Consider the following 27,479-nt stretch of genomic DNA (forward strand, 5'->3'; position numbering starts at 1 on the left):
TGTTGTAGATAGTGTAGAGGATTGTTGAAGATTGCAGAGAGACATTGATAGGATGCAGAGGTGGACTGAGAAGTGACAGATGGAGTTCAACCCGGAGAAGCGTGAGGTGGTACACTTTGGAAGGACAAACTCCAAGGCAGAGTACAAAGTAAATGACAGACACGAAGAAATCTGCAGATGCTGGAATTTCAAGCAACACACATAAAAATTGCTGATGAACACAGCACACTAGGCAGCATCTATAGAAAGAGGTACAGTCGACGTTTCGGGCCGAGACCCTTCGTCAGGACTAACTGAAAGAAGAGATAGTAAGAGATTTGAAAGTGGGAGGGGGAGGGGGAGATCCAAAATGATAGGAGAAGACAGGAGGGGGAGGGATGGAGCTAAGAGCTGGAAATTTGATTGGCAAAAGGGATATGAGAGGATCATGGGACGGGAGGCCTAGGGAGAAAGAAAGGGAGAGGGGGGAAGCCCAGAGGATGGGCAAGGAGTATAGTAAGAGGGACAGAGGGAGAAAAAGGAGAGAGAGAGCAAAAAACATATATATATATTATAATAGATAAATAAATAATGGATGGGGAACGAAGGGGAGGTGGGGTATTAACGGCTTGTTTAGAAAGTAAATGGCAGGATACTTGGTAGTGTGGAGGAGCAGAGGGATCTGAGGGGTACATGTCCACAGGTCCCTGAAAGTTGCCTCACAGGTAGATAGGTTAGTTAAGAAAGCTTATGGAGTGTTAGCTTTCATACATCGAGGGATAGAGTTTAAGAGTCGCAGGGTAATGATACAGCTCTATAAAACTCTGGTTAGGCCACACTTGGAGTACAGTGTCCAGTTCTGGTTGCCTCACTATAGGAAAGATGTGGAAGCATTGGAAATGGTACAGAGGAGATTTACCAGGATGCTGCCTGGTTTAGAGAGTATGCATTATGATCAGAGATTAAGGGAGCTAGGGCTTTACTCTTTGGAGAGAAGGAGGATGAGAGGAGACATGATAGAGGTGTACAAGATAATAAGAGGAATAGATAGAGTGGATAGCCAGCGCCTCTTCCCCAGGGCACCACTGCTCAATACAAGAGGACATGGCTTTAAGGTAAGGGGTAGGAAGTTCAAGAGGGATATTATGGGGATATTTTGCACAGAGAGTGGTTGGTGTGTGGAATGCACTGACTGATTCAGTGGTGGAGGCAGATACACTAGTGAAATTTAAGAAATGACTAGACAGGTATATGGAGAAATTTAAGGTGGGGGTTTATATGGGAGGCAGGGCTTAAGGGTTGGCACAACATTGTGGGCTGAAGGACCTGTACTGTGCTGTACTATTCTATGTTCTATAAGCAGTATCAAAAAGAAGGGAGTCCATTTTAGCATTATGTGGCTGAAATGAAGGAATTGTATGAACGTTGCCAATTCAGTAATGGGCTTAATTATGCACTGAGAGATCATTTAGCTTCTGAAATCCTGCAGAAAAGCATGACTGCTAACTGAAGTACAACTTACATTTGAAAGAGCAGTTAAAATCACAGTATCAATGGAAACAGCAGCCAGAGAGGCAGAGAAGCTGCAGTCAGGACTGAAAGTGAGCATGAACAAAATTGCAACGTCTAAACAGAAACCTGCTGAGCCATATAAAGTGTGCCACCATTGTTACAGGAGCTCACGTATACCAGGCAAATCTTGCAGAAAATGCAACAAAATAGGAAACATAGAAAGATCGTGTCAGACAGACAAAAATAAATGGAATGCACAAGGAAGAGAAAAATATAAAGTCAAGTTGCAGTTTCAAAAACAGCACTAATATGCATGTGCTTGATGAAAAATGATGATGAGAGTGACTAGGACTGGGAAGCCTTGAAATTTACAATGTGAAAATAAGAACTAATAAGATAGATTGATACTTTATTTATCCCGAAGGAAATTACAGTGCCACAGTAGCGATACAAGTTTACAGATATACAAATATTAGAAGAGAAGTAAGAAAGAATAAAAAATATAAGTTACCTTAAAAATAAGATGTACAAGATTTACAAGTCAAAGATTGCAAATTTACAAGATTTCCAAGTTCACACTGATAAGATGGTAGTGCAAGCATTACTGTAATATTATACAGTAATGGGTGCACATTCACACTGTCCAGATAAGAAGTGATGGGAGTATTCCACAGTATTGCTCAGGGTGTCTGCGATAGCAGGGTGTGGTAAACAGAGCTAAACAGAGGTCTGGTGTGCAGAGGTTAATTACAGTCAAAAAGGAGGGAGTCATCGCTTCCCCAGTTATAGGCTGACTCATTATAGAGCCTAATGGCCGAGGGTAAGAATGACCTCATATAGTGCTCTTTGGAACAGCACAGTTGTCTTAGTCTATGACTGAGAGTGCTCCGCTGTTCAGCCAAGGTGGCATGCAGAGGGTGAGAAACATTGTCCAGATTTGCCAGGATTTTCTGGAGGGTCCTTTGTTCTACCACAGCCACCAGTGTGTCTATTTTGGCTCCTATAACAGAGGTGGGGGATGCTTACAAGGATAAGTGCCAGGAGGGAGATCAGTCGGGAGGGATGGGGTGCTTACAAGGATAAGTGCCAGGAGGGAGATCAGTGGGGAGGGATGGGGCCTTCTATATATTGGCGAGACCCGACGCAGACTGGGAGACTGTTTTGCTGAACACCTACGCTCTGTCCACCAGAGAAAGCAGGATCTCCCGGTGGCCACACATTTTATTTCAATGTCCCATTCCCATTCTGATATGTCTATCCACAGCCTCCTCTACTGTAAAGATGAAGCAACACTCAGGTTGGAGGAACAACACCTTATATTCCGTCTGGGTAGCCTCCAACCTGATGGCATGAACATTGACTTCCCTAACTTCTGCTAGTGCCCCACCTCCCCCTCGTACCCCATGTGTTATTTATTTATATACACACATTCTTTCTTTCTGTCTCTCCTTTTTCTCCCTCTGTCCCTCTGACTATACCCCTTGCCCATCAACTGGATTTTTCCCCCCTCCCCCTTTTCCTTCTTCCCGGACCTCCTGTCCCATGATCCTCTCATATCCCCTTTGCCAATCACCTGTCCAGCTCTTGGCTCCATCCCTCCCCCTCCTGTCTTCTCCTATCATTTTGGATCTCCCCTCCCCCTCCCACTTTCAAATCTCTATCTAGCTCTTCCTTCAGTTAGTCCTGAGGAAGGGTCTCGGCCTGAAACGTTGACTGTACCTCTTCCTAGAGATGCTGCCTGGCGTGCTGCGTTCACCAGCAACTTTAATGTGTGTTGACAGCCTTTCTAATCAGTTTATTGTTGGCGTCACCCGTGTTGATGCCATTGCCCCAGCACACCATCGCATAGAAGATTGTACTGGCAACAACAGACTTGTAGAACATATGAAGGAGAGGCCTGCCTACTCCAAAAGGCCTCAGTCTCCTCAGGAAGTAGGGGTGACTCTGACCCTTCTTGTACACAGCCTCTGTGTTGGTGCTCCACTCAAGTCTGTCTTCCAGGTGCACCCCCAGGTACTTGTTGGTCCTCACCACGTCCACGTCCTCACCATCAATAGTAATAAGGAGCAGTGCAGGCTTAGTCTTCCTAAAGTCCATCACCATCTCCTTTGTCTTACTGGTTGAGCTGCAGATGATTCAGCTTGCACCATTTGACAAAGTCCCCCACCAGGACCCAGGATTTATACACCCAACTATTGCTGAGTCTCAGAGAATTTCTGCAGATGACATGACTCAGTGTTGTATCTAAAGTCTGAGGTTTACAGAGTAACCAGGAAGGGAGCCAATACAGTCCCCTGTGGGGCCCTATTGCAGCTTATAGCCATGTCTGACACACAGCTCTGAAGCCACACAAACTGTGATCTGCCAGTCAAGTAGTCCATTATCCAGGATACAATGTATTGAATGGAGCTTTCCCCCAGCAATGAGGGCTGTATGGTATTGAAAACACTCAAGAAATCTAAAAGCTTGATCCTCACAGAGCTGCCCTGCTTATCAGAGTCTGCTGCGGTGGGGTGCTTCCAAAGGTGCTGCATTGGCAAGTTTCCGGCGCTTGGAGGTTCATGGCAGGGAGAGTTTCTCCCTGCTACCGTCTGCGTGAGACGATGGGGCTATCGGGACTTGAGACTTTGTTTTACAGTGTCCATGGTCTGCTCTTTATCAAATTATGGTATTGCTTTGCACTGTTGTAACCATATGTTATAATTTTGTGGTTTTGTCAGTTTTAGTCTTGGTTTGTCCTGTGTTTCTGTGATATCACTCTGGAGGAACATTGTATCATTTTTAACGCATGCATTTCTAAATGACAATAAATGAGGACTGAGTGTCCTCATAATCTAAATGGGAGTAGGCCCTGACAGCATCGTCGACTGCAATGTGCTCCTGATAACAAACTGCAGGGGATCAAGGGCTGCTCTGACCAGTGATCGGAGGTGGGTCAGGACCAGCCTCTCTGGGACCTTCATGATGAGCAAAGTCAGGGCCACTGGATGGTCATCATTCCAGACTTTGGGTCAGCCATTCCTGGGTACTAGGACCAGGAATGATGTTTTACACACAGTCAGATCCCTTTCCAGGCTGAAACTCTATCCTGATCTACTTCAGGAGACCAGCAATATGACATACACCAGATGTAAATGGCAAAATAATCAAAACGGAATTATACACTGACTCCGCTGTTTCAGTCATTCCACAAAATGAGTTGAGCAGTATGTCAAATATACTCATCTGCAGATAACTGCAACTAAGAACTCGTAAAGACATAGAAAAGTATAGCACAGAAACTTTGGCCAATCTGGTCCACGCTGAACCATTTAACCTTCTGGCTCCCATCGACCTGCACCAGGACCATAGCCCACAGTACCCCTGCCATCCATGTACCTAACCAAACTTCTCATACACATTGAAGTCGATCTGGCTTGCATCACTTGCACTTGCAACTCATTCCACACTCTCATGACCCTCTGAGTGAAGAAGTTTCCCCTCATGTTCCCTTTAACTTTTTCACCTTTCAGCCTTAACCCATGACCTCTGGTTGTAGTCCCACCCAACCTCAGTGGAAAAAGCCTGCTTGCATTTACCCTATCTATACCCCTCATAATTTTGTATACCTCTATCAAATCTCCCTTCAATTTTTCTATGTTCCAAAGAATAAAGTCCTAACCTGTTCAATCTTTCCTTATAACTCAGGTCCTCCAGTTCCGGCAACATCCCTGTAAATTTTCTATGAACTATTTCAACCTTATTTATATCTTTCCTATAGGTAGGTGACAAAACTGCACACAATACTCTCAATTAGGCTTCACCAAAGTCTTATACACCTTCAAGATAACATCTCATCTCTCAGTACTTAGTGCATTGATTTATAAAGGCCAATGTGCCAAAAGCTTTCTTTATGACCCTATCTACCTGCAACACCACTTTCCATTCATTATGGACATATATTCCCAGATCTCTTTGTTCTACGGCACTCGTTAGTAGTCTACACTTCACTATGTAAGACCTATTCTGGTTGGTCCTACCCTCACACTTGTCTGCATTAATTCCATCTGCTAAATTTCAGCCCATTTTTCCAGCTGATGCAGATCCCACTGCAAACTCTGATAGTCTTTGCCATCCACTAGACTCCCAATCTTGGTGTGGTCTGCAAATTTGCTGATCCAGTTAGCCACATCATGATTCAGAATTAAGAATGGTATCAGATGATGCCACAGCAGTGTCTAAGGATGGCCCTGGAAAACCCAAACTTATCAAGGGTAAAATAGAGTTAAATGAAAATGCCACACGTAAGTTTTACAAAGCCCTCCTGGTTCCTTATACCATTCATGATGTAGCCAGTAAGCTAAATGCTTGGAAGCTAAAAGAATCCTTTCCAAGGTTGAGGGGAGCCCATGGGCAATGCCAGTGGTCCCAGTAGCCAAGAAACATGGGTCTGTCAGGATCTGTAGTGATTTTAAGATCACAATCAACTCAGTACTGAAAGTAGATCAGGACAAAGGATATCTTTGCAACTGTCCATGGAGGAAGAATGTGGACTTAACCGACGCTAACCTATGGATGGAGATGGAAGAAGAGTCCAAAGTTTTTCTCGCCACTATAGACCTATCATAATTTATCATGATAAGACACTTCTGAAATGTCTGCTGCTACTGTGTGGTCCAGAATCTCCAGAGGAAAAGGCCCAGAGTCCTCGGCTTTACTTGTTGCTCGGCAGCCGGGGCGGTGTAGAAGCGCTCGGCAGAGGATGGTGCTCGGAGAGGCTGTGACGGAGGGGCTGGTCGGAGGCTCGAAGTTTTTGGACGGACTCAGCACTTAGAGGTTCATGGCAGGAAGAGTTTCTCCCTTCTGCCGCCTGTGTGAGATGATGAGTCTATCAGGACTTTGAGGCTTTGTTTTATCGTGCCCATGGTCTGCTCTTTATCAAATTATGGTATTGCTATGCACTGTTGTATCTATACATTATAATTATATGGTGTTGTCAGTTTAGTCTTGGTTTGTCCTGTGTTTTCTTGTGAGATCATTCTGGAGGAACGTTGTATCATTCTTTAATGCATGCATTTCTAAATGGCAACAAATGAAAACTGAACTGAACTGAGCTGATTTTTCAGAGTACCTGCACTCTGGCAGCAAGCTGTGGACCAGGTGCTGCGAGGCTGTCCAGGTGCTCAGTGTTTCCTGGATGATATCATTGTTACCGGTAAGGATGACAAGGAACATCTCCAAAATCTCAAGACTGTGTTTAAAATATTAGAGAACTATGGGCTCTGAGCACAACGCGCCAAATGTGAATTCTTTAAATCGAGCATCACTTACTGTGGTCACGCATTGACACACAAGGATTACACAAGTGTGCTGAGAAAATTCAAGCAGTGGTGGATGCCCCAAAGCCATAAGATGTGGTCCTTTTTAGGATTTGTCAATTACTATAACAGGTTCCTGCCAAACCTGGCTACTCTGTTCCACACCTTGAACTCAGATCAGGAAGAAATGGCAATGGATAAAGCAATGTGAGTTGGCCTTAAAAAAGGTAAAGTAAATGGTGATATCAGACACTGTACTCACACATTATGATTCACATCATCTAGTGAAGCTTGACGATGACCCCTCAACTTATGTTATGGACATAGATATGCATAATGTTGTGGATGTGAACGCCCCACAGCCTTTGCATCATGTCCCCTTACCAGTACAAAGCAAAATTACACACAGATTGACAGAGAGGTCTTGAGTCTGGTTTGGGGTGTTATACATTTCAAGCAGTACTTGTACAGGAGAGAGCTTACCCTCATTACTGATCATCAACCACTGGTGTCCATTTTTAATCTGTGGAAGGGTGTTCCACTAACAACAGCAGCATGAATACAGAGATGGGCTCTGTTTTTTGGAGGACACAATTACAAGATTGAATTCAAGAGGATAACTAATCATAGGAATGCTGATGGAGTGCCCCATTTACCCTTGGAAAAGGAAGTACTTGAAAAATTTACAAAAGTGACACCTCTCTTGGTGTATTCTCCCTAATGCAAATCCAAAGTCTCCCTACTATGGCAGAGGTGGTCCAAAGGGAAATCAGAAAAGACCCCACACCATGTCAGGTCTACATGGCCACCCAAAATGCCTAGAATATGCAGTAGAAATTCCAATCTCCAGCATGCGGAAGAACTTGAGAACTTCAGCTGTTTCCCGAGGGGCGGAACTTCGGATGATGGCGCCTAACAGCAACTCCTTTGCTTGCACCTTCGGAAACAGCTCTCTTTCTATGTTTAATATCTCTCTTTTTCATTTTCAGGGTTCTTTTGAAGATCCTGATCTGGAGTTACACGCTGACTTCGGTTCTTTGTGGAAATGGGACCCACTCTCAGGGCCTCATGACCGGCCACTTTTCGATATGCCAAGAATGTGGCCTGGAAGACTAGCGTGCCTTAAGGGTGCCGGATTTTTGTGGCTCTGGAGACAAGCTGATTCGAGGCCGGTTCTGCTGTCTGATGTGTCATGGGAGTACACGGATGATCGAAAGCAGCGAGCTGGCTGCTGGCTGTGTGCCCAGAGACCTGAGTTCTTAGGGCATAGAGCTCTGAAAAAGCAACTCAACAGACTCTTAACACATTAATCAGCGAGTTGTTTGTTGTGTCTCCCCTCTCGCTATGAAACGGAGACATCACTTTCTCCTTATTAGGGAGAGAGAGAGAGCCTGTGGTATGTCGAATTACGGCAGAATGAATAGTTTTTGGGATACTGCAAGTCTGTGTCTTTATTGATGCTTTGCTGCACGCTTGAGTACTCGGCGGGGGGCGCCGATGCTTTTTTGCTTGTGGGGGGGTTGTTGCTCTGCTGCTACTTGTGTGTGGGAGGGGGGAGCTTGGGGGTCTTTGGGGTTTTGACATTTAATTGTCATTCATTTTTTGGGGCACTCCATTGTTTTTGTGGAAATTTGTGAAGAAAAATAATTTCAGGATGTATATTGTATACATTTCTCTGACATTAAATGTACCTATTGAAACCTATTGAAACTCGCCCTTGACAGGGTTTGTCTTATGTCGGGGTTGAGAGTGGTTGTACCCAAGCTGAGAACTAAAATGTTGGAGGACTTACATGCCATCATCTAGGCATGATCAAAATGAAAGCATTGGCTCAAAGTTTTTACTGGTGGTCTGGTAAAGATCAGCAGATCAAGCAGCTTGCCATGCTCTGTTTAGAATGCCAACATGTTGAGATAAAAGGTATCCAGAGCTGTCAGAACCACTCCTTGCAGTCCAAGAATCAACTCCTACAACCACCATGGAGGAAGCCCCAGAACCCGAGATTGATTCACAGCCACAAGTCTCACTGCCAAGCAGAGTAATCCTTCCTGTCAGGAAGGACATTATCTCACAAGAGTGAGAAATCTTTAAACCTGAATGGAACAACTTAAAATTTACCATACTCTGGATGTCTATATAGTAGTTGTACTATATAGTATACTGTGTATTTTATATATCTATATATATTTCGATGACTAGAAAGCATCACATCATATTTGAGCTGAGATGCACTCCATATCGTGTTGGTGTTTATAACTAAGCAGGAAGCAGTGTATATATTTAATTTTTCAGTAACATTTGAGTAATATTGTTTGATTAACCATTCTTTGCTGTTTACATAAGTCATTAAGAGTTATATGTAAAAGTATGTGTAGCTGCCTGGCCAGCCTTAGGGTCGCTTGGCTCGCTGTCGTCTAGGGAAACAGCCCCCGGCCCCCGCCAAACTGGGTAATTAGTTTGCGTGGATGCTGTGTGATGTACCCCACCCCGCCCAAATAACAGATAATACACCAGATAAAATTAAATGATTTACAGTTTATAGATATTACTGGAACTATATAATTAATAGAGAATAAAATATAAAAGGAAAATAAAAGGCGCCACACTTATCAAAGTTCAATCTCTTCACGCACAAACAGTTGGAGCTCAAGACCCTTCTTCTTCACCCTGCGGCCCCTCGGATCACCTCGACCGGCCGCCTGGGAGCAACAACGATGGTTGACCAGATGCTCCACACAAGTCCGTCTCTGTCTCCTCTCCTCGCTCAGGGTCTGACCCCGTTAGCGGACTCACAGCATCTGGTCCTTCCTCTGTCTCTCTCTCCCGCCTTCTCCCCAAAACCTCGCGCATACAATATCTTACAGATACACCAAAAACATAACAACTATCGCAATTGGTTCATAATATCTTCTTATCAGTAACGTGATTCAAACATACTGCCAGCAGGAAGGACTTTCTCAGTCCTCAACATAACAAAGAAGCCATTTTAATTAGACTACGCAGTGACATTAAAAAAAGAAACCCCTTACAACTCTCCCCCCACCAAATAAAGTCATGTCCTCATGACTTCTAAATAACTCGCCAATGAGTCCTGCAGACACTGAAACCCATCCAGATACACACAGTGACAATGCTCCCCAAACAGTGGACCTTCCGCCCGTCCACGGGCGCTACATAGGTCAACCTATCTGAGAGCTTCCTAATCCTCCGAGATCTCCGTACCCCCTCACCTAAACCCTAAAGGCTCAGACACTACTAGGGATACTTCGGGACTGCTTACCAACTCCTCTCTCACTCAGGCCACCATTACAGCTCGGAGCCCCCTGTCCCATGTCCGGGGCCCCGCTTCTTTTCCTTCCTGGTCCTGCCGTAACTCAGACTGCCCACAGCTAGCCCTCCCCACTACATCTGACTCAGTGGGAGAAGGGCCAAAGGTCTCTTCCTCAATCACGGGCAAGTTAGCGAAAGGCAGCATGTACCACATGTCCAGCATATCATCCTTCGAATTTGTATTCTTCCTCATTCCCTCGATCGGTAGCTGCTGTTTGAGTTTCTCCAAACTGAAACATTTAGCCGGGGCTACCCCCTCAGACTCCTGCAGTCGAGACGTCAGCTTCTTCGGGGACTCCTTCAACTCTCGCCACAGCCTCAGCAGTTCTGACTCAGGGTTCTTGGCCATCTCAACCTGGGACGCAGTTACCCCACCAGCTTCTTCCACCCTGACCAGAAAAGCAGCAGTTAAAGGATGTTCAGCCTCCAGTTTTTTCTTCCTGATTAATTCATTAGTACATGACCGCAGTGTCGGCTCGGAATTCCGTTGCTCCTTCTCCACGTTGACAAGTGTGAATTTCAAGTCTGCAATGGTCGTCCCACAAGCGCGGCACTCAGTCTCCGGCCGGCATTTCTGAGCACTCAGTTCAGCGGTGCAAATCTCCTCTCTCCCGTGTCTAATTCAGATTGACGACCTGGGTTTCCATCCCCAGGTCCACCACCAGGAAGTTCAACTGATATGTTCAGTCATTTTTCTCACATTGCACCAAGTTCCTCTGGCCAAAACCTCCTCCACATGTGACACTTCGCTTTGGTCGCCCGGGCTCAGCCACTCACCTCACCTCATAGTCCCCCCAGGTGAATCCAAGCTCTAGGCTGTCATCCACATACACCAAAACTCCACACAGCTTCACTTCCCCCATGGTCTTCCTCATGCCCCGCGGGAAGGATGCACGGGCTCCGGATATGTCCTTGGGCATCTTTTCGGATCGGAAGAATCCTAGAGAACTAATAACGGCCATCTTCGGCTCGACAGCCGCACTCCTCGGGATCTGGTAACGTCCACTCCTCAGATCCAACACATTAAACCACGTCGCATAACCCACACACACGCAGCCTACATCTTCCACGGCGCCGGGGTCCAGTTGCCGCGACCTCTCTATCACTGTGGTGCCTTCAGCGGTCAACTCCCCTCCCTCATGGTAGTTCGGAGCATCTACTAAGAGGGTCTCACCCTCAGCTACTTTCCCCAAGCCGTACCACCGCTGGGTCTCGTTTAAATTCGGTACCGGCTCAAGGCTGCTACACACGTCCTCAGAAGCAACTCGACACGCTGGGTGCCCACACAATGCTCCCATGAACTCCAGGGTCACTAACCAATCATCGTCTCCTGGATAACTACTGGCACTGGTACCCAAAGTCTCCGGTGCCATTGCGGTTGTCAAGGGTAAATGCTTCAGACACCGGTTGTAAAATGAACTGTACAACAACTTGACCTGTGCCCCGGGGTCGAGGATGGCTTTAGCATCACTTCTCTCTATCCGTAACGACACCCTGGGGCGTGGTCCCTCTAAGCCTTCAGGAATAGGGTCTTTTCCTTTCGGAAGTTCATTGGTACATTGCTGGGAACGTGCTCCCCCAGAGACCCCAAGCCGTTCCCCCACTGGGCCTCCACTAAGTTTCCCGACCCCTCTCTGATCAGCTGAACAACTGAAGGAGGGGCTGATCCCCTGAAATAATCCCCCTGGCACTGCAAGCAATTTAGCCTCCCTCCTAGCCAGAGAAGACACACTGAAAACTTTCCCCCCTCTTTCAAATAACTGACAGCTTACACTAACAGGTGTAAGTTAACCTGACAGCTCTAACACCATCACCAGCCCACCTACTTAAACTTTCAACCAATCCCTGTCGCTCTCCCCGAGCACTGCCACTCATCTAACAACTGAGATATCTGCTCCACCCACGTCTCGCACGCCTCCACCGCTCTTGAGGTGGACTCTATCCCAAACGACAGGCGGAGCCTGCCAGAGGTAGAATATTTATTTGCAGACACTACCTCCAAATCAGACCACTCTTTCCTCTCTCTCCCAACAGCATGGACAGCCCCGAGTTCCACCTCCAACTCGTCAATGCTAGTCTGAACTCAAACAAAGACCTCACCCACCATGCATACAGCAATAACCAGCAAATAACCCACAGAGACACATTACTGATTTAAACAAGGCAACCACACAGCATACCAGTAGAACCAATCCCAGACAAAAGCCCACACAATGTAGCCCCCAGGCCAGCCTCAGGGTCGCTCGGCTCACTGTCGTCTAGGGAAACAGCCCTCGGCCCTGCCAAACTGGGTAATTAGTTTGCGTGGATGCTGTGTGATGTACCCCACCCCGCCCAAATAACAGACTATACACCAGATACGATTAAATGATTTACTGTTTATAGATATTACTGGAACTATATAATTAATAGAGAATAAAATATAAAAGGAAAATAAAAGGCGCCACAAAAGTTCAGTCTCTTCGTGCACAAACAGTTGGAGCTCAAGACCCTTCTTCTTCTTCACCCTGTGACCCCTCGGATCACCTCATCCGGCTGCCTGGGACCAACAACGGTGGTCGACCAGATGCTCCACATGAGTCCGTCTCCATCTCCGTCTCCTCGCTGAACGCTTCGCTCGGGGTCTGACCCCGTTAGCGGACTCCAAATTAGATGTGGAGAGGTTGTTTCCTATGGTGGGGGTATCCAGAACTAAAGGGCACAGCCTCAGAATTAAGTGATGACCTTTTAGAACAGAGGTAAGGAGGAATTTTTTTGGCCAGAGAGTGGTGACCGTGTGGAATGCTTTGCCACCGACTGTGGTGGAGGCTAAGTCCATGGGTATGTTTAAGGTGGAAGCTGATAGTTTCTTGATCGGTCAGAGCATCAACAGATATGGCAAGCAGGTGGGTGTATGGGGTTGAGTGTGATCCAGGATCAGACAATGGTGACCAGGTCGTTAGGTGTATTTAAAGCAGAGCTTGATAGATTCTTGATTGGACGTGGCATCAAAGGTTACAGGGAGAAGTTCGGGGAGTGGGGCTGAGGAGGGGAAAAAAGGATCAGTCATGATGGAATAGTGGAGCAGACTCGATGAGCCAAATGACCTAATTCTGCTCCTATGTCTTATGGTCTTATTTCTTTGCCCATTCTCCTAATCTGTCTAAGTCCTCTGTAGCCTCCCTACTTCCTCAAAACTATTTCCACTCCACCTACCTTCATATCATCTGCAAACTTGGCCACAAAGCCATCAATTCCATCAGCCAGATTCTTGACATATAATGTAAAAAGAATCAATCACAACACAGACATCTGTGGAAAACCACGAGTCACTGACTGCCAACCAGCAAAGGCTCCCTTTATTCCCAGTCTTTGCCTCCTGCCAATCAGCCAATGTTTTATACATGCTAGAATCTTTCATGTAATACCATGGGCATGTAACTTGTTAAGCAGCCTATGGTTCCTTTCCAGGTGCATCATATTAACCAGGGATTTCTTCAGCAGTTTGATCGTGGCACGACTGCGCAGGCATGTGGATGTCAGCCAATGAGAACAGCGAGAACAGCTTAAAAGGAGATGGTTATTCCTTCAGCGGTTTGATTGGGGCACGACTGCACAAGCGTGTGGATGTCAGCCAGGTAGAGCAGCGAGAAGAGTTTAAAAGGAGACAGCTTTAGAGAGCGGGCGCCAGAGTAGGAAGGTTTTGGCTCAGCAGGGCTTCGGCAATAACGGGTTGAGGCGAGGTAGGTTGCCTCTGCAGATGTGTGTGAGGTCGGTGTACTGTGCTCAGTGTCAGATGTGGGAAGTCCTGGAGATTCCCAGCCTCCTGGAAGGCCACATCTGCGCCAGGTGCATCGAGCTACAGCTCTTCAGGGACCATATTAGGGAACTGGAGATGCAGCTTAATGACCTTCGTCTAGTCAGGGACAGTGAGGAGGTGATAGAGAGGAGCTATAGGCAGTAGACAGATAACTGGGTAACAGTCAGGAGAGGGAAGGGCAGGAGTCAGAGGCTAGAGAGCACCCCTGTGGCTATCCCTCTTAACAATAAGTACTCCTGTTTGAATACTGTTGGGGGGCTCGGCCTACCTGGAGGAAGCGATAGTAGCTGCACCTCTGGCACAGGGTCTGGCCCTGTGGCTCAGAAGGGTAGAGAATGGAAGAGGTTAGCAGCAGTGATAGGGGATTCTATAGTCAGGGGGTCAAACAGGCGATTCTGTGGATGCAGGAAAGAAACATGGATGGTAATTTGCCTCCCAGGTGCCAGGGTCTGGTATGTCTCTGATCGTGCCCACGATATACTGAAGTGGGAAGGAGAACAGCCAGAGGTCGTGGTACATATTGGTACCAACGACATAGGCAGTGTTACGTACCCCGTAACTGGGTTGCCAAACCAGCAGAAATGGATCACTCAGTTGGAGTCTGGATTACTAGAACTAAGAAAGTTTTATTAAAGAAACAAGCAACACAGTAATCGAAAGGATAATAAATGCAACAGTTCAGCAATGATAAACACACATGTGCACAGAATTAAGGTAACAGCGTCAATCAAGCTCTATCGTTGTCTAGGGGTAAATGACCAAATTTCAAAGTGACACAAAAGTTCAGTCCAATTTAGTTCAGTTCGCAGTAATTGTTGCCATGGCGATGGACAACGTTGGGGGAGAGAGAGAGAGAGAGAACGGGAACGACTGATCATTCAGACACGGATTCCACTCACAGACCGGCGATATGGCTCACAAGCAGCTTTCCGGGCGGGTCCTTTGTGATGTCACCTGAGGTCACCGACTGTGACCCCTCCTCCAGATGCGGTCGATCCTCTGCAGTGAACTCGGCACCCAAGCAAGGGCGGACACACACCGGGTTCCCGCTGATCGTACCTTTCCACCCTGTGCATTGTCCGGTACTTCCCACCGACTCGTGAGAGGTGCACCGCTTCCAGGGTCTCGTTACCTCAGGTGTCGTGTGTCTTGCCTTAGCGAACCTGTCCCTTTTTATCCCCCTGCTGGGGTATCGCCTGTCCATCACTTCAGACAGTTCAGGGTTCAAAGGGGGAGCCGCTCCAGACAGCTCTCTCTCCCGTCCCTTCATTACACATCTCCAGATCACCTGTCCATCACTTCAAACAGTTCAGGGTTCAAAGGGGGAGCCGATCTTGGCAATAGCCAGACTGATGGCTCCTTCATTAACATCTCCACATGTTGCTTCATTGTTCCTTATCTCTCCCTCCCCTGAGGACAGGTGGCAGACCAACTGCTGATGCCACTGATGCTAACCCAGGCCAGCAAACATCTTAATTTTATGTGTATTCTCGTCACAATGTTTCTGATCGTGCCCACGATATACTGAAGTGGGAAGGAGAACAGCCAGAGGTCGTGGTACATATTGGTACCAACGACATAGGCAGGAAAAGAGAGGAGGTCCTGAAAACAGACTACAGGGAGTTAGGAAGGAAGTTGAGAAGCAGGACCACAAAGGTAGTAATCTCAGGATTACTGCCTGTGCCACTTGACAGTGAGTATAGGAATAGAATGAGGTGGAGGATAAATGCATGGCTGAGGGATTGGAGCAGAAGAAAGGGACTCAAATTTCTGGATCATTGGGACCTCTTTTAGGGCAGGTGTGACCTGTACAAAAAGGACGGGTTGCACTTGAATCCCAGGGGAACCAATATCCTGGCGGGGAGGTTTGCTAAGGCTACTGGGGAAGAGTTTAAACTAGAATTGGTGGGGAGTGGGAACCGAACTGAAGAGACGGAGAAAGAGGCGGTTGGTTCACAAATAGAAAAAGCTGGGAGACAGTGCAAGAGGGAGGATATGCAGGTGATAGAGAAGGGGCGCACATGGTTTAAGATGTGTTTCTTTTAATGCAAGAATTATTATGAATAAAGCGGATGAGGAGTTTTAAGCGTGGATCAGTAATTGGAGCTATGATGTTGTGGCCACTACAGAGACTTGGATGGCTCAGGGACAGGAATGGTTACTTAGAGTGCCAGGCTTTAAGATGTTTCAGAAAGGACAGGGATGGAGGCAAAAGAGGTGGGGGCGTGGCACTGTTGATCAGGCATAGTGTCACGGCTGCAGAAAAGGAGGAAGTCATGGAGGGAATGTCTACTGAGTCTCTGTGGTTGGAAGTAGGAACAGGAAGTAGTCAATAACTCTACTGGGTGTTTTTTATAGACCACCCAATAGTAACAGGGACATTGAGGAGCAGATTGGGAGACAGATTCTAGAAAGGAGTAATAACAACAGGATTTTTGTGGTGGGAGATTTTAATTTCCCAAATATCGATTAGCATCTCCCTAGAGCAAGGGGTTTAGATGGGGTTTAGATTTGTTAGGTGTGTTCAGGAAGGTTTCTTGACACAATATGTAGATAAGCCTACAAGAGGAGAGGCTGTACCTGATCTGGTATTGGGAAATGAACCTGCTCAGGTGTCAGATCTGTCAGTAGGAGAGCATTTTTAAAATAATGATCACAATTCTATCTCCTTCACCATAGCATTGGAGAGGGATGGGAACAGACAAGTTAGGAAAGCATTTAATTGGAGTAAGGGCCCTATTATATCTAATTTTTTTTTCCAACCCTTGGTTATGGATCAAGCCTTTTTGATATGGAAAATGAAGGGTATAATATGTTTCCATGATTTATTTCTGAATAACTGCTTCATGTATTTTGAACAATTATCTAATAACTTGCCCAGATCCCATTTTTTAGATATTTACAAATAAGTAACTTTTTAAATACCACGCTGCCTACCTTTCCAATTTCACACTCTACTGATATCACAGACAATATTTTATATAGACAAAGGGTCTTGGCCTGAAACGTCAACTGTACCTCTTCCTACAGATGCTGCCTGGCCTGCTGCGTTCACCAGCAACTTTGATGTGTGTTGCGACAATATTTTATGTTTAAATCCTTATCAAAAGGGATTAATAGCAACTATTTATGATACAATTATGAAAATATAGCCAGGTATATCTGATAAAATTAAAAATGAATGGGAAAGGGAACTTCAGCTTCGCCAACCTATAGAGAAATGGGAAGAAATATTTCAATTAGTTAGCTCTTCCTCTATATGTGCTAAACATACGCTGATACAATTTAAGGTAGTGCATAGGGCCCACATGTCTAAAGATAAACTAGCTCATTTTTACTCCCATATAAATCCTATTTGTGACAGATGTCACTCTGAGGTGGCCTCTTTGACTCATATGGTCATAGTCATAATCATAGTCATACTTTATTGATCCTGGGGGAAATTGGTTTTCGTTACAGTTGAACCATAAATAATTACATAGTAATAAAACCATAAATAGTTAAATAGTAATATGTAAATTATGCCAGCAAATGAGTCCAGGACTAGCCTATTGGCTCAGGGTGTCTGACCCTCCAAGGGAGGAGTTGTAAAGTTTGATGGCCACAGGCAGGAATGACTTCCTATGACGCTCAGTGTTGTATCTCGGTGGAATGAGTCTCTGGCTGAATGTACTCCTGTGCCCAACCAGTACATTATGTAGTGGGTGGGAGACTTTGTCCAAGATGGCATGCAACTTGGACAGCATCCTCTTTTCAAACACCACCGTGAGAGAGTCCAGTTCCATCCCCACAACATCACTGGCCTTATGAATAAGTTTGTTAATTCTGTTGGTGTCTGTTACCTTCAGCCTGCTGCCCCAGCACACAACAGCAAACATGATAGCACTGGCCACCACAGACTCGTAGATCATCCTCAGCATCGTCTGGCAGATGTTGAAGGACCTCAGTCTCCTCAAGAAGTAGAGACGGCTCTGACCCTTCTTGTAGACAGCCTCAGTGTTCTTTGACCAGTCCAGTTTAATGTCAATTTGTATCCCCAGGTATTTGTAATCCTCCACCATGTCCACACTGACCCCCTGGATGGAAACAGGGGTCACCGGTACCTTAGCTCTCCTCAGGTCTACCACCAGCTCCTTAGTCTTTTTCACATTAAGCTGCAGATAATTCTGCTCACACCATGTGACAAAGTTTCCCACCGTAGCCCTGTACTCAGCCTCATCTCCCTTGCTGATGCATCCAACTATGGCAGAGTCATCAGAGAACTTCTGAAGATGACAAGACTCTGTGCAGTAGTTGAAGTCCAAGGTGTAAAGGGTGAAGAGAAATGAGATATGTTCTGGTCCTGCCCTCTCTTGGGAAAAATTTGGCAAGATGTCTTTGATATTGTTTCAACAGTTTTGCATTTCGAACTACAACCCCATCCTATTACAGCAATTTTTGGTTTGCCGATGACGGAACATAGATCTTTCTCCTCTTCAACCTGTCGGATGATCGCATTTGTTACATTAATGGCCAGAAGATACGTTTTATTGAATTAGAAAGAGACAAACACTCCTACTACATTTCAATGGTTTTCCCAAACTATATCATGTTTACATTTAGAAAAAATCAGGTGTCATTTTTGATCCTTCAGTTAAATTTGAAGAGACTTGGAAGCCATTTATTCAACATTTTCATATGATGTAGTTTGACCTTTTCCGAATCCTTTTTATTAACTTAGAATATATGAATAGAGGAGCTGAGTTGACGACATTAATGAGTGTATTCGATCTGATATATTGGTTCAGCCTTGTTTTGTTCTGTTTGTTTTTTGGGGGTTTAGCTATTAGTTCTATGTTTTTTAGTTTTTTTCTGGTTTCTTGGCATTTTTCTTTGCAATATCCTTTCTTTTATTTCCTTTTTCTCCATGATTTACTCTATCAGGAGTCTGTTACTCTTGTACAAACCCCATTTCCAGAATAGTTGCGATATTTTCCAAAATGCAATAAAAACAAAAACCTGTGATATGTTAATTCACATGAACCTTTATTTAACTGACAGAAGTACAAAGAAAAGATTTTCAATAGTTTTACTGACCAACTTAATTGTATTTTGTAAACATACACAAATTTAGAATTTGATGGCTGCAACACACTCAACAAAAGTTGGGACAGAGTTAAAATAAGATTGAAAAGTGCACAGAATATTCAAGTAACACCGGTTTGGAAGACTCCACATTAAGCAGGCTAATTGGTAGCAGGTGAGGTATCATGACTGGGTATAAAAGTAGCGTCCATCAAAGGCTCAGTCTTTGCGAGCAAGGATGGGTCATGGCTCATCCCTTTGTCCCAAAATTCATGAGAGAATTGTTAGTCAGTTCAAAAGGAACATTTCTCAATGCAAGATTGCAGAGAATTTAGGTCTTTCAACATCTACAGTATATAATATTGTGAAAAGATTCAGAGAATTCAGAGACATCTCAGTGCGTAAAGGGCAAGGTCGGAAACCACTGTTGAATGCGCATGATCTTCGAGCCCTCAGGCGGCACTGCCTAAGAAACCATCGTGCTACTGTGACGATTATAGCCACCTGGGCTCGGGAGTACTTTGGAAAACCATTGTCACTCAACACAGTCTGTCGCTGTATCCAGAAATGCAACTTGAAACTGTATTACGCAAGGAGGAAGCCATACATCAACTCTATGCAGAAACGCCGGCGAGTTCTCTGGGCCCGAGCTCATCTCAGATCGACCGAAAGACTGTGGAACCGTATGCTATGGTCAGATGAGTCCACATTTCAGATAGTTTTCGGAAAAAACGGTCGTTGAGTTCTCCATGCCAAAGATGAAAACGACCATCCAGATTGTTATCAGCGAAAGGTGCAAAAGCCAGCATCTGTGATGGTATGGGGGTGCATCAGTGCCCATGGCATGGGTGACTTGCATGTATCTGAAGGTACCATTGACTCTGAGGCGTATATTAGGATTTTAGAGAGACATATGTTGCCATTAAGGCGACGTTTCTTCCCGGACGTCCATGCAGGACAATGCCAGACCACATTCTGCACGGGCTACAACAGCGTGGCTTTGTAGACACAGAGTGCATGTGCTTGACTGGCCTGCTGCCAGTCCAGATCTATCTCCTATTGAAAATGTATGGCGCATCATGAAGAGGAGAATCAGACAACGGAGACCACGGACTGTTGAGCAGCTGAAGTCTTATTTCAAGCAAGAATGGACAAAATTTCCAATTGCAAATCTACTACAATTAGTATCCTCAGTTCCAAAATGAATAAAAAGTGTTATTAAAAGGAAAGGTGATGTAACACAATGGTAAACATGCCTCTGTCCCAACTTTTGTTGAGTGTGTTGCAGCCATCAAATTCTAAATTTGTGTATGTTTACAAAATACAATTAACTTGGTCAGTAAAACTATCGAAAATCTTTTCTTTGTACTTTTGTCAGTTAATTAAAGGTTCATGTGAATTAACATATCACAGATTTTTGTTTTTATTGCATTTTGGAAAATATCCCAACTTTTCTGGAAATGCGGTTTGTACTATTTGTAGTCTTTTTTGTATATGTTTATTAACAATAAGGTAATTCCAATCTCTTTGTATCAATATTGTTATTATGTTTATGAACTTGAAAATTAATAAAAAGATTAAAAAAGAAAGAAAGAAAGTAAGGGGAAATATGGGGCTATCAGACAGGAACTTGGAAGCATAAATTGGAATCAGATGTTCTCAGGGAAACGTAGAGAAGAAATGTGGCAAATGTTCAGGGGATATTTGCGTGGAGTTCTGCATAGGTACGTTCCAATGAGACAGGGAAAGGGAAAGGTACAGGAACGGTGGTGTACAAAGGCTGCTGTAAATCTAGTCAAGAAGAAAAGTAGAGCTTACAAAAGATTCAAAAAACTAGGTAATGACAGAGATCTAGAGGATTATAAGGCTAGCAGGAAGGAGCTTAAGAATGAAATTAGAAGAGCCAGAAGGGGCCATGAGAAGGCTTTGGCGGACAGGATTAATGAAAATCCCAAGGTATTCTACAAGTTTGTGAAGAGCAAGAAGACATGAGAGAATAGGAGGACCAATCAAGTGTGACATTGGATAAGTGTGTATGGAACCTGAGGAGATAGCACAGCTACTTAATGAGTACTTTGCTTCAGTATTCACTACAGAAAAGGGTCTTGGCGATTGTAGGGTTGACTTACAGCAGACTGAAAAACTTGAGCATGCAGATATTAAGGAAGAGGATGTGCTGATGCTTTTGGAAAGCATCAAGTTAGATAAGTCTCTGGGACTGGATGAGTTGTACCCTAGGCTACTGTGGGAGGTGAGGGAGGAGATTGCTGAGCCTCTGGCTATGATCTTTACATCATCAATAGGGACGGGAGAGGTTCCAGAGGACTGCAGATGTTGTTCCCTTATTCAAGAAAGGGAGTAGAGATAGTCCAGGAAATTATGGACCAGTAAGTCTTACTTCAGTAGTTGGTAAGTTGATTGAAAAGATCCTGAGAAGCAGGGTGTATGAACATTTGGAGAGGCATAATATGATTAGGAATTGTCAGCATGGCTTTGTCATAGCCAGGTCGTGCCTTAAGAGCCTGACTGAATTTTTCAAGGATGTGACTAAACACATCGATAAAGGTAGAGCAGTAGATGTAGTGTATATGGATTTCAGCAAGGAACTTGATAGGGTACACCACACAAGGCTTCTTGAGAAAGTAAGGAGGCATGGGATCCAAGGGGACATTGCTTTGTGGATCCAGAACTGGCTTGCCCACAGGAGGCAAAGACTGGTTGTAGATGGGTCATATTCTTTATGGAGGCTGGTGACCAGTAGTTTGCCTCAGGGATTTGTTTGGGACCCCAACTCTCTGTGATTTTTATAAATGACCTGGATGAGGAAGTGGAGGGATGGGTTAGTAAATTTGCTGATGACATAAAGATTGGGGGTGTTGTGGATAGTATGGAGAGCTGTTAGAGGTTACAACGGGACATTGATAGGATGCAAAACTGGGCTGAGAAGTGGCAGATGGAGTTCAACCCAGATAAGTGTAAGGTGGTTCATTTTGGAAGGTCAAATAGATGGCAGAATATAGCATTCATGGTAAGACTTTTGGCAGTTCAGAGGATCAAAGGGATCTTGGGGTCCGAGCCCATAGGACGCTCAAAGCTGCTACGCAGGTTGACTCTGTGGTTAAGAAGGCATACAGTACATTGGCCTACATCAATCGTGGGATTGAGTTTAAGAGCCGAGAGGTAATATTGCAGCTATATAGGACCCTGGTCAGACCCCACTTGGAATACTGTGCTCAGTTCTGGTCGCCTCACTACAAGAAGGACGTGAAAACCATAGAAAGGATGCAGAGGAGATTTACAAGGATGTTGCCTGGATTGGGGAGCATGCCTGATGAGAATAGGTTGAGTGAGCTCGGCCTTTTCTCCTTGGAGCAACGGAGGATGTGAGGTGACCTGATAGAGGTGTATAAGATGATGAGAGGCATTGATTGTGTGGATAGTTAGAGGTTTTTCTCAGGGCTGAAATGTGTAGTATGAGAGGGCACAGTTTTAAGGTGCTTGGAAGTAGGTACAGAGGAGAAGTTGGGGGAAGTTTTTTACGCAGAGAATGGTGAGTGCGTGGAATGGGCTGTTGGCGACGGTGGTGGAGGTGGATACAATAGGGTCTTTTAAGAGATTCCTGGATAGGTACATGGAGCTTAGAAAAATAGAGGACTATGGGTAACCCTAGGTAATTTCTAAGGTAAGGATATGTTCGACACAGCTTTGTGGGCCAAAAGGCCTGTATTGTGCTGTAGGTTTTCTGTATTTCTATGAATTGCAAACAGTAAATGCCTTTATACTGTAACAATTAAAGCTGTGAATTACAGGAAGTATATAAAACATTTTTTTTAAGTTAAATTAAGTATGCAGTGCAAAAATAGAAGTTAAAAAAGAGCAGTGAGATAGTGTTCAAGGGTTCAATGTCCATTTACAAATCGGATGGCAGAGGGGAAGAAACTGATCCTGAATCATTGAGTGTGTGCCTTCAGGCTCCTGTACCCTGTCAACTCTGGCAGGGTTCACAGGCCATTACTTCCTACAAAGCAAAACCTAACATCGTGAATGACTGGGATTCTTCACTCTCAGGCCAGCTCAGCTTCCTTTTATAACACTTTGAAAGGGAGAATAAAACTACAGCTATGAGGATACCTGCAGCATCCAGAAACCCTGTGATCTCCGTCTCAGAGGCCGAAGTCTGAATGTCTTTCAAGAGGGTGAACCCTCGCAAAGTGACAGGCTCCGTTGGTGTGTCTGGCAGGGCTTTGAAAACCTGCACCAACAAACGGGTCAGTGTGTTAAAAGACATTCTTAATCTCTCATTGCTGTAGTTGGAAGTCCCCAGCTGCTTCAAAAGGATGACAATCATCTCAGTGCCCAAGAACAGTGTGAGCTGCCTTAATGACTATCGTCCAGTAGCACTCACCTCTACAATGATGAAATGCTTTACTAAGTCCTGCCCAAAACATCGATTGTCCTCTTTTCCATGGATGCTGCCTAGCCTGCTGAGTTCCTCCAGCATTTTGTGCGTGTTGCTCGGATTTTCAGCATCTGCAGATTTGCTCTTGTAAGTGCTTTGAGAGTTTGGTTTTGTCTAAACTCAACCCTTGCCTAAGCAAGGATCTGGACCCACTGCAATTTGCTTATCACCACAATAGATCTACAGTGAATGCAATCTCATTGGCTCTTCATATGGCCCTGGATCACCTAGCCAATACTAATACTTAAGTCAGACTGTTGTTCATTGTTGTTCACAGCTCAGCATTCAGCACAATCGCTCCTACTTTTCTGATAGAAAGCTCCAAAACATAGGCCTCTATATCTCCCTCTGTAACTGGATCCTCAAGTTCCTTACTGGCAGTCTGTGCAGATCGAAAATAGCATCTCCACCTCTCTGATAATCAACACTGGCACATCTCAAGGATGTGCTTAGCCCACTGCTCTACTCTCTCTACACCCATAATTATGTGGCTAGGCTCAGTTCAAATGCCGTCTATAAATTTTCTGAAGACATACTGTGCCTACAAAAATATTCATCGCCCTTCGAAGTTTTTATCTTTCATTGTTTTACAACATTGAATCACAGTGGATCTAATTTGGCTTTTTTGACACTGATCAACAGAAAAAAAGACTCTTTCATGTCAAAGTGAAAATAGATCTCTACAAATTGATCTAAATTAACTACAAATATAAAACACAAAATAATTGATTATATAAATATTAAGGCCCTTTAATATGCCACACCAAATTGGATTTCGAACTAGTACAGCCAATTAGATTTAGAAATGGAAATCACCTGTGTGTGGTCAAGGTGTTTCAGTTGATGGTATTAAAAATATACCTGTCCAACTGCTAGTGAGTCAGTATCGTGGCAAAAACTATATCATGAAGGCAATATAACACTCCAAGCAACTCTGCAAAAACATTATGGAAAAGCCCGAGAGATGGATGCAAGAAAATTTCCACGTCACTGAATATCCTTTGGAGTACGATTAAGTCTGTCATCAAGAAATGGAAGGAATATGGAACAGCTGTAAACCTGCCTAGAGCAGACTGTCGTCAAAAAATGAGTGACCATTCAAGAAAGGAAATAGTGAGAGAGGACACCAAGAGACCTACGACAACTCTGGAGGAGTTACAAACTCCAGTGGCTGAGATGGGAGAGACTGCACAAACCGCAGCTGTTGCCTGGGTGTTTCACCAGTTGCAGCTTTATAGGATAGTGGCAAAGAGAAAGCCACTATTGAAAAAAATTCACATGAAATCACGGCCAGAGTTTGCCAGTAGGCATGTGGGAGTCAGCTGGAAGAAGGTCCTATGGTCTGATGAAACAAAAATTGAACAAAAAACTTGACTTGTAAGCCAAACACTGTATATCATCAAAAGCACACCATCCCTACCATGAAGCATGATGGTGGCTATGGGGATGTTTCACTGTAGCAGGCCCTGGAAGGCTTGTGAAGGTAGAAGGTAAAATGAATGCAGCAAAATACAGAGAAATCCTGCAGGAAAATCTGATGCAGTCCACAAGAGAATTGTGACTTTGGAGAAGATTTGTTTTCCAGCAAGACAATGACCCCAAGCATAAAGCCAAATCTACACAGGAATGGCTTAAAAACAACAAAGTTAATGTCCAAGAGTGGCCAAGTCAGAGCCCAGACCTCAATCCAATGGAGAATTTGTGGCTGGACTTGAAAAGGACTGTTCGCTCCTGATCCCCAAGCAATCTGAGACAAAGCTTAAGCTGTTTTGTAAAGAATAATGGAGAAAAGTTGCTGTATCCAGATGTGCAAAGCTGATAGAGACCTATCCACACAGACTCAAGACTATAACTGCTGCCAAAGGTGCATCTACTAAATACTGACTTGAAGGGGGTGAACAAATAGACAATCAATCATTTTGTGTTTTATATTTGTAATTAACTTAGATATACTTTGTGGAGATCTGTTTTCACTTTGACCCAAAAGAGTCTTTTTCTGTTGCCCAGTGTCAAATTAAATCCACTGTGATTCAATGTTGTAAAGCAATAAAACATGAAAACTTCCAAGGGGGCAAATACTTCTTATAGCCACTGTAACTATTTTTGGCAGAATTTTATATGATGATGAGAAGGCATACAGGAGTGAGATAGAACAGCTGACTGAGTGGTGTCACAGCAACAACCTTGCAGTCAACATCAGACCAAAGAATTGATTGTGGACTTCAGAAAGAGATGACCGACTCCATTTGTCATCAACCTCACCGATTGAAGCACAGGGAAAGACTGAAGTCATTGAGGTGGGTGCAGAGGGCAAGCAAGTGTTCAGTGTTTTGTCTACCAGTCTCTTGCTTGCTGCTGCCGGGGGAAGGTCCTTGTATTCTGGTGATCTCTCTCCCTCGATGCTGTTGACAGATGGTAATGGAGCAGGGTTTAGTTGACGTGAATTCTGGATATGGACACTACTTCAGGTTTATAGAAGAAGAAGAAAGCCCTTAACTCCGGGTGGAGTCACCGGTTGGGAGCAGGATCAAAATAAGCTGCAAAAAGTTGTCAAGCCGGCCAGCTCCATCAGAGGTACTGGCTTCCCCAGATCCAGGAGCAATACCTCAAAAAGGCAATGTCCATCATTAAGGACCCCATCACCCAGGACATACCCTCTTCTCATTACTAACATCAGGGAGGAGGTACAGGAGCCTGAAGGCACACTCAATGATTCAGGAACAGTGCTCTTCCACTGCCATCAGATTTCTGAATGGACATAGAACCCGTCATCACTACCTGACTACATTTTTCTTCTCTCTCTTTGCACTACTTATTTATTTTAACCTTTTTTTAATATTTACGTACTGTAATTTACAATATTTAATTATTATGTAATGCAATGTACTGCTGCCGCATAGCAACAAATTTCATGACTTATTCTAGAAATATTAAACGTAATTCTGATTCTGAAAACTCCCACTTCAGATAAAATGGACAACATCTGATCACTAGATGTTCCAGGTCAGACAGCTTCCTTCACTAGGTGGTCCCAAAAGCCACCAGTGCAGAACAGAATTTTAACAAAGACGAAGGTCTTGCTCTAAGTGAGAACTGGAATTGTAAACAAGGTGGGACAGCAGAAAGCTGATTGGATGAGGACTAACCAATCAGGAGGGATGGACAACGAGAGTACCACCAGACTAGACATGCCCAGGCATCATCCCTGATGATGATGGCAGTGTCTATCATCAAAACATCAGTTAAAATTGATACCTGTATCTGGCTGAAAGCTCAAGAAGATTTTATTCAGCATTTTAAGAAGTCTGTCAAAGTTTAAGATGTCATGCTGAACCTGCAAACTCCTAAGGAAGTAGAGGCACTGCCATGCTTTCTTCACAACTGCACTGGACAGGTCCTCTGAAATAGTAACACATAGGAATTTAAAGTTGCTGGCCTTCTCCGCCTCTGATCCTCCAATGATGTCTGGCTCATGGACCCTTGGTTTCCCTCTCCTGAAACCTACAATCAGTTCTTTGATCTTGCTGACATTGAGTAAGAGGTTGTTGTTATGACACCACTCAGTCAGATTTTCATTCTCCCTCATATGATGATTCAACACCACCTGCAGTTCAGCCCAAGACAGTAGAGCCATCAGAAAACTTGAATATGGCATTGTAGCTGTACTTAGCCTCACAGCCATAGGTGTAAATCGAGTAGAGCAAGGGGCTAGCCACACAGCCTTGTGGAACACCTGTACTGATGGTGATTGTGGAGGAGATGTTGTTGCCAATCTGAACTGACTGGAGACTACAAGAGAGGAAATCCAGGATACAATTACACAAGGAGGTACTGAGGCCAAGGATCTTATAGATTAGTTTTGAGGGGATGATGGTAATGAATGCTGAGCTGTAGTCGATGAAAGACATCCTCTGATACGTACCTTTGCTGTCCAGATGTCCCAGGAATGAATGAAGAGTGAATGAGATGGCATCTGCTGTGGGCCTGTTGCTCTGGTGGGCAAATTGGAGCAGACTCAAGACCCCTCTCAGGTTGGAGC

The sequence above is a fragment of the Mobula birostris genome, chromosome 21 (assembly GCF_030028105.1).
Source record: "Mobula birostris isolate sMobBir1 chromosome 21, sMobBir1.hap1, whole genome shotgun sequence".
In the NCBI taxonomy this organism is placed as follows: domain Eukaryota; kingdom Metazoa; phylum Chordata; class Chondrichthyes; order Myliobatiformes; family Myliobatidae; genus Mobula; species Mobula birostris.